The following is a 14,848-nucleotide window of genomic DNA, read 5'->3' on the forward strand; positions in this document are numbered from 1 at the left end:
TCTCCCTAACATGCTTCTAGTTCCAGGAAGGGAACAGTGGAGTGGAAGCAGGAGCCACAGTCATTGCTGGCCCTTGCTCTGTTTCCTTGCTTCATCCTGGGACTCTCATTGCCATGCTCCCTTTATTCTCTCTGACCCTGTAGTGTCCAATTAGCCCAAATCTCTAAGAAGTTAAATTTCTGGTCCAAGGAAATACAACCAACTCAGGCCCAATACAGAACCAAAACTCTGCGGTGCAATGTCTACTCCTACACTGCTTGATAAGTGAGAAATTGCAAGGTGACCACTGTTACTGCTAGTCGTTGTTGTTCAGTCAGAAACAATTCACAGCTAACCCCCCACTGGCTGGAAATCACATAGTAGGAGGCTGCCCATCTTTCTCCTTCAGGACCAAACACCCAAGGGCAGGGAATAGTCCTCTTCCCAGAGCACTCCTTCGTTGTAATCCTCACTAACAAGCATGTAACAAACCATGGAAGTATCAGCCTTGAGACTTTATTAGTGAAAACAACCTCTCAGACAGTCTGACCTGGCAGAAAAGTTGTCAGATTAATGGCATTAGTAAATTTGCAAATCAAACGCTTCATTATGTATGATACTGTACTTGCAAATGGGATTATGTTGATTATGTACTATAAATAGCATTTTAAAGAGACTCCCTCAAGGCAGCCAGGGCTGAAATCTTGCTAGTCAGAATTTAAAAGCATGGATGACTGAACTGCTAAATACATGAAGCCTTGGGGTCAGCTTAGCAGCCCTGGGCAATATTGGAGGGTGAGAATTCTGCTCATCTTTCCAGCAAGGACATCTTATCATCAAATCCCTTCTGTTCTGAAAAGAAGGATCTCACAGACTTCTTCTCCCAAGGCCTGAGACAGCTTTGCCCTTGGTGGCAATGCCAGATTCTGCAATAAGCAAGATTGTAGTTTTATGTACCTTCAAGTCAGAGCTGACCCATAACTGACCCTCCAGCACTTTTTCAGACACAGTGAGTTGAATGGGAGGAAAGTGCTCATCTTTTTCCTACAAAACAGCTGTCGGATTTGAACTGAGTGCCTTCCAGTGCAGCTCCTTAAAACTAGGCCAACAGAGCTCCCTAATAAGAAAATAAGTACAGATTTACTTGTAATTGTTTACTAATATGTAGTGAACCATTTCAATATAGATGTTAACTACAGATTAGTTTCCATAGATGTGGTCAGTTGGTCTAAGGTATATTGAGATCCACATATTTTAAAAGGGTGGGGATGGGATTCAGGCGCTCTGGTGGCTTAGTGGTAAGGAATTGTACTCTCAGCCCAAAGACAAGCAATTGCTTGTCCATCAGCTATTCCAACAGAGAAAGGTGGACAATAACACACCAAGCATTTACAGCCTCTGAAAACGTACTAGAGTCAGCAGCGAATGGGTTCCAACATAAACAAAACAAACAGAATGGAGAAACTGGATTAAGGTATACAAGGCTTCTATATACTGATAATCTGTGATGGTCCCTGCTTCATCATGCATTCAAGTGGGGTATGTGAGTTACATACATGAGTATGTCTGTCTTAATCATCAATGTTTTAACCTTTTTTAAAAAGCTGACTATAATATTAGTGATTGAATGAAAAAATGCCATATACAATTTTAGCAGAAATAGATGAATAGGATAATAACATTTTTACTAGTTATGTGGCATTAAGATTTTTATTATATTCAACACTTTCTAAATATTGAATATTCATTTTTTATGATGAAGTCAGTGATTCTTTGTTAAATCCGTAATACTTTTTGCAAAGACAAATTTATCAACAATTCCTCAGTAGTGATCATAAAGCATTAAGTCATAGCTGTGGGGACCTTCTTCTCCTGGGGCCCTTAGCCATGACTTTTTTGGCATGTATTTGAAGCCAGTTCTGATTCCACTGTATTGGATAACCCTTTTTTTTAATGTGTTGACCATACAATGGAAGTTTAGGTTATTTCTGGCTTGGACTATCATGAATATTCACTTATAAACCTTAATGTAAGTTTCCATTCTTCTTGGGTGACTCCCTAGGAATATCATTGTTCAATTGTACTTTATTTTATTAATAAAACTTTTTATTTTAATTGTGATTTGATTGGAGTAGATGAAGGAAAAACCTGCTTAAAAGGAATATATGACTAAGCATTATATGTATGACAACAGCCTTGAATAAGAGAGGGCTGGGGGGATGGGAAGATGGAGGTAATTGAGCGACAATGAATGAATATTTTTTAAAAAAGAGTAAACTGGGGAGGGCGAAGGGACAGAGAGGAGGAAAATGTGCAACAATGAATTAATGAAAAGCTAATTTTTCTAAACATGGAATAATCTAAATATTCTACAACTTCCCATGAGCGTGTTGTTTCTGTCAAGTTGACTGCAACACATAGTGACCATATGTACAGTTTTTAAAAACTGCCCAATTCTGGGTCACCTTCATACCCTGTGCTGTGCTTAAGCCCATAGTTGAAATCACTATGTCAATCTATTTTTTTGAGGTCTCCCTCTCTCTGGGTGACCTTCTCCTTTTCCAAGCATGATATCGTTTTCTAGGGACTAGTCCACCCTCATAACACATACAAGTATGTGAGACAAAGTCTCAACATCTTTGTTTCTAAGAAGCACCCTGGCTTCACTTCTTCTAAGACACACTGGTTTGTCGTTTTGACAACTCATAATATATTCAGTGCTCTTAACCAATACCACAATTTTAAGGCATCAATTGTTCTTAGTCTTTCTTATCCATTGTCCAATTTTTAATATACACATGAAATTATTGAAAAATATCATAAGTTGGATCAGATGCACATAGTTTTTGAAGTGATATCTTTACTCTTTAAAGTGGTCGTTAGCACTTTAAAAAGACTCTTGACAATAGATATGCCCAATGCAATATTCCATTTGATTTCTTAAGTACGGCTTCCATTGGTATTGATTATGGATCCAAGTTCCATGAAAGTAGCAGTCAAGAAATCAATTGACATATTGTACTGAGCAAATTTACTTCAAAAGATCTCCTTAAAGCATTAAAAGGCAACATGTAGAACAGCACATTGAGGCATAAGGAGAAAATGACCCAATCATTGAGTCAGTTTTCAGTTGTCTAATAAGGATGTGAACATTGGACAATGAACAAGGAAGACTAAAAAATAATTGATGCATTTGAGTTAAGGTATTGACAAAGAATATTGACTATGTACTACCAGAAAAGCAAACATATCTGTCTTTAAAGAGTAGTTTCTTAAAAAAGAGGATGGGAGACTGCATCTAATTCATTTCAAATGTGTTATCAGAACAGACAGACCCCAGAGAAGAAAGGACATTATGCTTTGTAAATTAAAGGGTCAACAAAAAGACGAAGATCTTTCACAAGATTGATTGACATTGTAGGTGCAACAATGAATTCAAATATAGCAGTGATTCAATGGAATAGGACTGGGCAGTGCTTTGTGCTACTGAAGATTGGCTCAGTATGAGTCTCAACTGATTCAAATGCACCCAACAACAATGCTTAACGATCAGACTGGATGGATATTCCATATAGTGCAATTGTTTTTTTCCTAAAATACTGTTTCAGTCTCATGTCACACAGCATCTCACTCTAGAACAGCCTAAGTAAAAGAAATTACTGGAAAATGATATATTAAATTGGTAATGTGACTGAATTAGACTATTTTATGACTTTTAAGGGTAGAATTACTATACATACATAAGTAATAATGTTTCTCTCTATAAAATTGCTTAAAGTTGCTTTAAGAAATAAAGAGGGATCATTTGAGATTTGCACATCAAATATAAGAAACAGACTTCCAGTTTTTTTCAAACAGGTTCAATTTGTCCTCTAAAATTATTTTCTATTAGTTGACTTTAAAATGTCCTCCATTTCTTTATAAGTAATCAAAGGTATAAAGGTATGTGTAATTCTCTCCATTCACATCATAAATTCTAAGTATTAAATAACCTATCTCATAATAAGCCTTTTCTTACATATTTACTTAACCTCCAATTCACTTTAAAGCATACAGATGACATGAAGTATTATATTTTTTATTTTATATTGGCTTGTATATAAAATTCATAAAAGTTGTGTTTCCCACTTTCTGCATTCATATGTGTCATACAATCATCCCCATACATTGTGTTTTATAAAATTAATCCCCATTCAATCATGCATATCAATCAGGTCCCTGCCAGATCTTTCACATTTCCTTTAACCCCCTCCATCATATTGTGTTAACCTCATGACTTACTCCCTGCCCACACTCACCCCTCTGTTGCCATCTTTTCTCCCATTGGATCCCCATACATGTTTTATAGTTATCTTTCTATTTTTACCATAATGGTCTTATGCAGTATTTGTCTCAATGAGACTGAATTAGTTCACTCAGGATAATGCTCTCCAGTCTCTCCTAAGTTATTTAATACTTTTTGAAATCGTTGTTTCTAGCTGCTGCATAGTATTTCATTATGTTAATGTACCACAATTTCCCAATCCACTCGATTGTGGTTGAGCATTTGGGCTCTTTCCTTCCACCTTTTTGCGATGGTGAATAACATTGCTATGAACATTGGTGTACAAATCTCTGTCGACACAATTATTAATGATGCTTAGATAAACCTAGATCCCTTACTCTCAAGTGATAACCTTTCGATAAGACAAAGGCTTTGTATCTTCAGCTTTCTATATGTCTCCTTAAGCCTTCATACCAGTGTATTTAAATATGAGTACAACATTAATTAGGGAACTCTTTGCAGAACAAATTATCCGAGAGGCTTGGCTCTATGAGGAGAAGTATGGTGTCAGGATTGGTGGAAGATCTATTAACAATCTGCGTTATGCAGATGACACAACCCTGCTTGCTGAAACTGAGGAGGACCTGAAATGCTTGCTGCAGAGGGTCAAAGACTGCAGCCTTCAGTATGGATTGAAGCTCAATGTTAAGAAGACAAAGATTCTCACCACTGGACCAATTGGCAGCACCAGGACAGATGGTGAAGAGATTGAGATTATTTTGGCACCAGTAACCAGGAAATTAAAAAAATGTATTGCAATGGGAAAGTCTGCTGTTAGGGACCTCTCTAAAGTATTCAAGAGCAATGGTGTCACTCTGGAGACTAAGGTGTCTCTGATACAGGCTATGGTCTTTGCAATCACTTGTTATGCATCAGACAGTGAGACAATGACTAAGGAGGATAGAAGGAGAATTGATGCCTTTGAGTTGTGGTGCTGGAGAAGAGTACTGAATGTACCCTGGACTGCAAAGAAAACAAACAGATTCATCCTGGGGAGGGTTAGATCAGGCTGCTCCTTGGAGGCAAGGATTCTGAGGCTTCGTCTGGCATACTTTGGACATGTTGTAAGGAGGGAGAGGTCCTTGGAGAGGGATATCATGCTTGGAAGATGGCACAGAAGGGGAAGACCCTCTATGAGGTGGATTGATTCGGTGACTGGGGTAATTGGGATGGGTGTGTCAGAGGCAGTGAGATTGGCACAGGATAGAGCAGAGTTTAGGGCTGTTGTACAGAGAGGATCGCTATGAGTCACAAGCGACTCGATGGCACATAACAACATATGGTCCATAGGAAATTGCACTGCTAACCCAGAGGCAGTCCCTATCTGGTGGTTTGAGTCTACCAGCAGCTCATCAAGAGAAAAATGGAAAACGTCCTGTGATTTACAATCAGGGAAAACTAATTGGGGTTCTGGGTCGACTATGAGTTGATTCTGACTCTACAACAATGTGTTAGAATGTTGACATTAATTCTACCACTTCTCTGTCAGTTTCTCATACTGTGGTGGCTTTCATGTTGCTGTGATACCTGAAGCTATATCACATGTATCTAAAACACCATGAGGGTCATCTATGATGAACAGGTTTCAGAGGACCTTCTGGGTTAAGATGAAGTAGGAAGCAGATTTGGCCATTCACTTCTGAAATGATGGGCTCTTGAAAAATCCTATGGATAGTGGTAAAACATTGTCCAATAAGAGCTCTGATAAGTTAATGGAAGAGGGAACTGTGTTGCCAATCCAAAGGCAGTTCAAAATCACCAGCTGCTCTGAGGGAAAAAGATGGGTAACCTCCTCCTGTACAATTTACAGCCTCTGAAAACCCTGGAGAAGATCAGCTATGAGTTGATTCTGACTCAACATCAATGAGTATGTGTAAATGATAGCTAATATATTTAATATAATATACTATCATATTATATCTAATACAATGTCAGAAGGCAAGCATCTCTCCAGATTGGAAGAAACTAAAAATATATCTAGAGAATGTATTTTCTTCGAAATAAAAAAGAGACTACGTTAATGACATCAATGGAGTAATTTATTTGCTGATCTGGCATGGCTCAAAATGAGGATAAGCAGCTGCAAATATTAATTAATGATTGCAATGTTAAATGTATAAAAGATGAATTAAGGAAAATGAGAAGTCAGAAATGAGATGGAAAGCATACAGATAAATATTCTAGATATTGGTGAGCTAAAATGGTTTGGCATAGGCCATTTTGAATCTGATAGTTATACAGTCTGCTATGCAGGAATGACAAATTGAAGAGGAATAGTGCTGAATTCATAGTCCAAAAGAACATTTCAAGATCTGTTCTGAAGTATAATACCGTCAAAGATAGGATCATATCCATACATATACAAGTAAAACCTGTTAATATGACCATTATTCAACTTTACAAATCAACTATTAAAAACAAATATGAAGAAACTGAGGATTTTAACCAACTTCTTGAATCTGAAAATAATTTAACTTGCAATAAAGATTCACTAGTAATAAGTGGTGAATGGAATGAGAAAGTTGGAAATACAGAAGGAGAGGTGATGAGGCCAAAGATCACATGGCAGAATTTTGTATTATCAATGACTTACTCATTCCATATGCTTTTTAAAACAAATAAACCACAAATGGCAGCTATAAAACATGGATCTAATCTGATAGAATACACAGAAATAAAATTAACTGCATCTTTAGTAAAAAAAAAAAAGGCCAAGGGTGGTCTTGGACTGCAGAATAGATCATCAATTGCACATATGTAACTTTTTATCAAATTGGAATGGGAAGAAATGAAAACAACCCCACAAGAACAAACATATGACTTTGGGTATATGCCACCTGAATTTAGAGACAGGTCATCTTAAGAACAGTTTTAATGCACAGAACTCTGATGACTGGAGACCAGATGAGTTGTGGGACAACATTAAAAACAATACCAAGGAAATTGTTAAGAAAACAGGAAAGAAAGAAAGAAAGAAAGAAAGAAAGAAAAGGCCAAAATGAATTGTAAATGATATTGTTGTTGTTATGTGCTGTCGAGTCGCTTGCGACTCATAGTAACCCTATGTACAACAGCCCTAAACTCTGCTCTGTCCTGTGCCAATCACACTGTCTCTGATACCTCCATCCTGATTACCCCAGTCACTGAACCAATCCACCTCATAGAGGGCCTTCCCCTCCTGCACTGTCCCTCCATCCTACCAAGCATGATGTCCTTCTCCAAGGACCAGTCTCTCCTTACAACATGTCCAAAGTATGTTAGACGGAGCCTCAGAATCCTTGCCTCCAAGGAGCCACCTGGTTTAACCCTTTCCAGGATGACTCTGTTTGTTTTCCTAGCAGTCCATGATACTCTCAATACTCTTCTCCAGCATCACAGCTCAAAGGCATCAATTCTCCTTTTATCCTCCTTGGTCTTTGTCCAACTCTCTGATGCATAACAAGTGATTGCAAAGACCATGGCCTGCATCAGACACACCTTAGTCTCCAGAGAGACACCATTGCTCTTCAGTACTTTGGAGAGGTTCCTAACAGCAGACTTGCCCAAAACTGCATGGAATCTGTTTGGGCCCAAGGGTCACAGGCCCTCGGGCCAAGAAAAACCTATTTACACACCAGTTCTATAGGACACATCACCTTCGCTCAGGAAACATTACCACTAAACTTCAGAGACACTGGTCACAACATAAGAAACTACCAGCGGCTGACGTGTTTGGGATCACAGAAGCCAAGGAAGCTTCAGATATAAGTTATCAGATCAAGGGCTGGTCAATGGGAGATAGATGTGAAGGGAATGGGTAGAAGTGGGTGGGTATCCTGGTGGATGATGGAACAGGGAAATAAATGGGTAAAGACATGTGTGCCAAAGGCAGGGACAACACTGATACTAATGATTAACTCCACAATAAGGGATATATCTTTTACTTTTTCTATAAAATGCTGGTCTGTCTGATACTTCTCTAAATCTGAACATTCAGATTAAGACAGATGAGGAAGAAGGATTGGCCATCCACTTCTGAAATAGCAGGCCTCTGAAAACCCTATGAAAAAGGGAAGATAGAGAATATAAAACTTTATAATGAAATGTGCAAAAACCTGAAGTTAGAAAACTGAAAGGGAAGAACACACTTAACATTTCTCAACTTGGATGAAGGGGAGAAAATATTCAAGCCTCAAATTGAAATACTGAAGGATTTTATGACTAAAGTTGAGTAATACAGCAAACATCAAGATAATATGGAAAGAATGGACAGAGTAATTGTATCAAAGAGGCTGATTAATGGTATATTTTCAAGAAGTAGCATACTAATCAAGAGTCAATAGTACTGAGGGCAGATCTCCACACTGCACTGAAAGTATGGCTGAAAAATAAGTTTCCAGGAATTCCAAACTAGATATTTCAACAGTTGCAGTCCTAGACATGCTTACACATCTGTATCAAGAAATTTGGAAGACAGCTACCCCTGGCCCACTTACTAGAATAAACCCATTGTTCCCATGGAAAAAAAAAATCCAACAGAATATGGAAATTTAAAACAATATCATCAATATCCCACAAGTAAACAAGGAATTGCCACAAGTTCAAGCTGGATTCAGAAGCAGCTATGGGACAAGAGATAATCATTACAACAAATGGATCTTGGCTGAAAGCAGGAAATACAAAAAATATGTTTAATTGTGTTTTACTGGTTATATAAGGGTGTTCTACTGCCTGGATCATAATCAGTTAGGATAATTTCATGCAAGTGGAAATCTCAAAAAAATTGAATTATGAGCATGTGGAAACTTTATATAGATAAAGAAGTTATTATTAAAAAAAAAAAAAACCAAGGAGGCACTGCATAGTTTAATACCAAGAAAAGCATTTCCCACCTTTTAGGGTTGCAGGGATATATCCTTTCAATACCTGTTCAATCTGTATGCTGAGCATAAAATCTGAGAAGTTGAACTACATGAGAAGAATATTGCATGAGAGTTAAAGGTAGACTCACTAACAACCTGTGACATAGAGATAACAAACTTGCTGAAAATGGAGAGGACTTGCAGTACTTATTGACAAAGATCAAAAACTATAGCCTTCAGAATGGATTACAACTCAATATAAAAAAAAAAACAAACAAACCCAAAAATTCTTACAAGTAGGTCAATGGGCAATATCATCATAAATGGAATAGATCAAAGTTGTCAATGATTTCCTTTTACTTGGACTCAAAATTTGTATCCATGGACACAGCAGTCAAGAAATCAAATTATTTGTATGACATGGGAAAATCTGCTGCCAAGGATCTCATTAAAGTACAGGGACGTCAGTTTCAACACTGAAGTGCTCATAAACCAAGTGATGGTATTTGTAATTGCTTTATATTCATGTAAAAGTTGGACAATGAATTAAGGAGACCTAAGAAGAATTGTTCCTTTGAATTGTAGTGGTAGAAAGGAATATTAAATATAGTGCCAAAAGAACAAACAAATCTGTATTGGAATAAGTACGACCAGAGTGCAAAGAATTTGTCTCACATACTTTGGACCAGTTCTTAGAAGGGGTCAGTCCCTGGATGGAAGACATCATACTTAGAAAAGTAAAGGAAGACCCACAAAGAGATGGAATGACAGAGTGACTGCAGCAATGGGCTTAAGCACAGAAAATACTGTGAGGAAGGAAAGGTTTTGTTCTATTTTACATGGAGTGGTTATGAGTTACTGGACAACACCTAACAACAACATGCTACTGCAATGCGTTAGTAGGAGAACGCTCTCCTATGATGCTGAGTGGGTTTCATGGAACCATTTCGATCATGGAGATGGCACAGGAAGGGGTATGGGTTAGGAGCCAACTCGACCCTGCTCACAATAGCAGCAGCAGCAACCAAGTTTATTTGAATCTTATAGCTGCAGTTTCAAGCCACCTGTTTGTCAAATTGAGGATAAGCTAATTACACCTTCTGTTGTCACAGAAGAGTCTGTACTTAATTAGAAGTATGGTTATTTATCATAGATGTGAGAAGACTCACTGTGTTTATCGACCCAATGGCAGAAGGCAGCAACCAGCTACTCTCTCACGCTGTTGAAAACAAGGCAAAGAACAAAAATTGCCATGTAAAAAATTGCAAGTAATTATGTGGGCAGGAAGTCCTGTGGGAAAAACATACTGGAAGGGACCAACCAAGGACAATTTGGCATCTCCGTCACTAGAAAGAATTTGAAAATATCAGAAAAACCCACTAATCAAGGTGGTTTAAGCCAATCTGGCAGTAAGGAGAACAAGAAAGTCTTTAAGATTTTTTTTCCTTGCCCTTTTATAGATTATAATTAAGGTCTGTCTCTGTTACTATATACACATCAAGAACTCAAATTTTGAACATCCTGCGTACAAAACCAAGAATGAACCACAGTTATTTGCAGAACTCTGAAGTAAACTCTTACATATTTTTTTTTCTTCACTAAACCAAAAGTTTAAATAAAATATCTGCTGATCACACTGAACCAGAACTGTTCTCATTTAAGACTTTAGAACTAGAATAGCAACACCATCCAAGTTAAATTCAAACTAAAGGAGAAAGATGGGCAGTCTTTTCAAGTGTGATTTATGGCCTCTGAAAACTGGCTTGGAGGGTCAGCTTTGAGTCGGTTCTGACTCAAAAGTACCAAACAACAGCAATAAAGCAATATTTAAATGTTCTTTCATTTTTCAATTGAGTCATTTGTGTTTGGATCGTGTTATTTGTATAACTTATGATGGTTTTGGCAGTTCCTGTCTTGAGAAATGATATATGTAGTTTGACTTAAGATAAAAATCTGTTTTACAAACTCCAAAGTTGAACATGGACACATCCTACTCCATGGAAAACAAGCCACTATATTCTACTAAGCCTGAAGTCTAAGAATATGCTACGGGTCAGCTGATCCAGATAATCAAGGTTTATCCTAAAACTAGCATAAACTTCCTCAGTGTAGTTTAAGCAATTGCATTAAGATACTGAAATAGTCCTTAGGGAACTCTGGTGGCCTAGTAGTAAGAAGCTGCACTGCAATCTTAAAGGTACATGGTTAGAATCCACCAGCCAGCTGCTTGGTGGGAGAAAGATGAGCATTCTCCTCCCATGTGATTGATATACAGCCTCTGAAAACCTGCTGGAAGGTCAGCTATGAGTCAGTTCCAACTCGACAGCACACACCACCAAAGCAGTTCTTAGGTTGTACAAATGATTGCTGCATTCAGCTGCTAACTGAAGATTGGAATCCACCCACAGTCACCTAGGAGGACAGACAAAAAGCCAACATTAAAATCCTGTGAAGCGCAGTTCTACCCTGACGCACGTGGAGTTGCCGAAAGTTAAAGTGATCACAACTGGCAACTGTCATATTAAAGACGCCACTATCCTCAAGCATTTTCCATCGAAGAGAATTAGTCTTACTTCCAAATCCAGCTGCATGATTTGTCCATTAAAAGCCCACCCAGAACTAGATCTGATTGGTTCAGTCTGGAGCGCACGCCTGATTCTCTGAGTACTCTGATTTGTCTCTCACTTTGGTTAATGTAAGGAAACAGCTTCCTTTTGCCGGGCCACAGTGGAAGTTCATTGATGATGGAAATCTGATGTAACTGCCCCCAAAATCCCTGGTGCTGAAGCCTCTGGGCATCTGTGAGTTCTGGAGAACAACTCTTCTTTTTGGATTCTAGGAGAGTTGTTTTGCAGTAAAATCCTATTACTTGGCATATAATTGCCAGGTTTCTGTTCCTCAGGAGGAGAGGTGCTATGGGGCCGCTAACCTACTTCTGGAGCTCTCTCAGCACCTCTCTCAGCTTCCTCACATTTACCCACATGCCTCCGAATGGTAGTCTTCTGAGGAAGATACTCCATCCTGTTTAAAGATGGAAGCCAAAGCAGAAATACAGTGTGAAGTACCAAGCACAAACAGTGAGGCCACAGTTGGTTTTGTTTACTGATTCAAAACCAAACAAAACCCACACATAGACTCTGAGATCAGACACAAAGAAGATACAAAAAGGTTCTGGAATCAACTAAAACTAGGAGGAAAGGGAGCCTGGGAGAACCTGTGATTCTGTCAACCTGTCTGTAGAGTATGGAGCAGGCATCCCAAAGCTTACTTTGCCCACAAATACCCTGTGTGTCTCGTTGGTAAACAGTAGGCTCTGATTCAGTGGGCAGGTGTGGGGATGGGACTTGGTATTCCGCATGTTCATGCTTGGCTCCCAAATGCCAAAAGTGTGGTGAATGCACTACTCAGAAAGCATTAATTCATCAACAATTAATAACAAGAAACAAAAGAGTATATAATATAAGTAAAAGGAAATAACTAGCTGGACAGTGAATAAGGGTTATAGAAGAAGAATCAATGCCTTTAAGTTGTGGTGTGCGAGAAGAGTATCCAAAGTCCTATGGACTGCCAAAAGAACAAACAGGTATGCCTTAGAGAAATAGCAATCTGGATACTTCTTGGAGGCAAGTATGGCAAAGGTTTGTCTCACATTTTTTGAGCATGTTAAGAGAAGCTATTCCTTGGATTGCATCTCAATGTCAAGAAAACAAAGATCCTTTCCACTGGACCAATAGGTAACATCATGATGGATGGAGAGAAGATTGAAACTATCAACAACTTCCTCTTACTTAGATCCACAATTAACACCCTTGATAACAACAGTAAGGAAATAAGGAGATGCATTGCTCTGGGAAAAATCTGTATTTCAGGATCTTTCCAAAATATTGAGGAATAATGATGTCAGTTTGAAGACTAAGGTGTGTCTGAGATCTTTCCAATTATTTGCTATGCATCTGAGAGCTGAACAATGAAATAGGATGACACAAAAAGAATTGATGTCTTTTGCTGTGGTGTTGGAGAAGAGTATTGCATATCCCATGGACAGCCAAAAGAACAAACAAATATGTCTTGGAGAGAGTGCATTTGGGGTATTCTTTGGAGGCAAGAATGATGAAGCTTCACCTCACTTACTTTGGGCATGTTTCTAGGAGGAACTTTGGAGTAGGACATGATACTTGGAAGGGTGGAAGGTCGGCAAAGGAGAGGAAGACCCTCAACATGGAGTATTGACACAGCAACTGCTGCAATGTTCTCTAGTGTATCAGGAAGTGTAAAGGTGTCACAGGATAGAACGGGGTTCAGATCGGTTGTCGCTATGCATTATATTGCACTCAATGGCATCAAACAAAAACAACTCCACATTTCTTGGAGAGGAATATGCTTGGAAAGGTGAAAGGCCAATGAAAAAGAAAAAGATCTTCAATGAGATAGAATGATACAGTGTTTGCAGCAATGGGTTCCGGTGTATTTTTTTCCCCCAAATCTAGGTTTTATTTTTTTTTTATTATTTTTTTCACTAGTTTATTTACAAAATTCTAATGCAAATTCAAACAAATTCTTTCAATTTCCCTCACCCCTCCACCCATCAAATTGTACAACCCAATGATTAATCCCCACTTCCCCTGTACATCCATATCCTTCTGCTTCCAGCCTCTTCCACCCCTCCTGGACCCTTATACTCATTCTACAATCTTATACAATATTTATCCTTGTGGGACTGAGTTAGTTCACTCAGCATAAAGCTCTCTAGTCCCTCCCAAGTTAGGTAATAATTTACAAAGTTATTGCTCCTTTGTGCTTCATAGTACATAGTGCAACAGTTGTGTACAATTCTAAGTTTATGCTTCAGTTCTCATATTCTCAGCGTATATTCCAAGTAGTGTAATGTTGTTGTTGTTGTTGTTGTTATGTGCCATCAAGTCACCTGCGACTCATAGCGATCCTATATACAACAGCCCTATACTCTGCCCTATCCCGTGCCAATTTCACCATCTCTGACACACCTACCCCCATTACACCAGTCACTGAATCCATCCATCTCATCAAGGGTCTTCCTCTCCTGCACTGTCCCTCCACCCACCCAAGCATGACATTCCTCTCCAAGGACTGGTCCCTCCTTGCAACATGTCCAAAGTATCTGAGATGAAGCTTCAGAATTCTTGCCTCCACAGAGCAGCCCGGCTTCACTCTCTCCAGGACAAACCTGTTTGTTCTCCAAGGAATCCATGGTACATTCAACACTCTTCTCCAGCACCACAGCTCAAAGGCATCAATTCTGCTTCTATCATACCTAGTCATTGTCCAGCTCTCCAATGAATAGCAGATGATTGCAAAGACCATGGCATGTATCAGGCACACCTTAGTCTCCAGACTGACATCTTTTCACTTCAGCACTGCAGACTTTCCCATCGCAATACATCTTTTAATTTCCTGGCTGCTGGTACCGAGAGTGTTGACTGTGGATCCAGGCAAACCAAAACAGTGAACAGTCTCAATCTCCTTACCATCTCCAGCAGCAAGGTCACCATAGTGGGCAGTTTTCAGCAGAGCTTCCAGACCAAGGCAGACTAAGGAGAAAGGTCTAGAGAGCTACACCCATATTGTTGTTGTTGTTATGTGCCATCGAGTCGTTTGCGACTCATAGCAACCCTATGCACAACAGCCCTAAACCCTGCTCTATCCTGCGCCAACCGCACTGCCTCTG

Source organism: Elephantulus edwardii, unplaced genomic scaffold, assembly GCF_000299155.1.
Source record: "Elephantulus edwardii isolate Elephantulus edwardi_28Jun2011 unplaced genomic scaffold, EleEdw1.0 scaffold00405, whole genome shotgun sequence".
Lineage (NCBI taxonomy): Eukaryota > Metazoa > Chordata > Mammalia > Macroscelidea > Macroscelididae > Elephantulus > Elephantulus edwardii.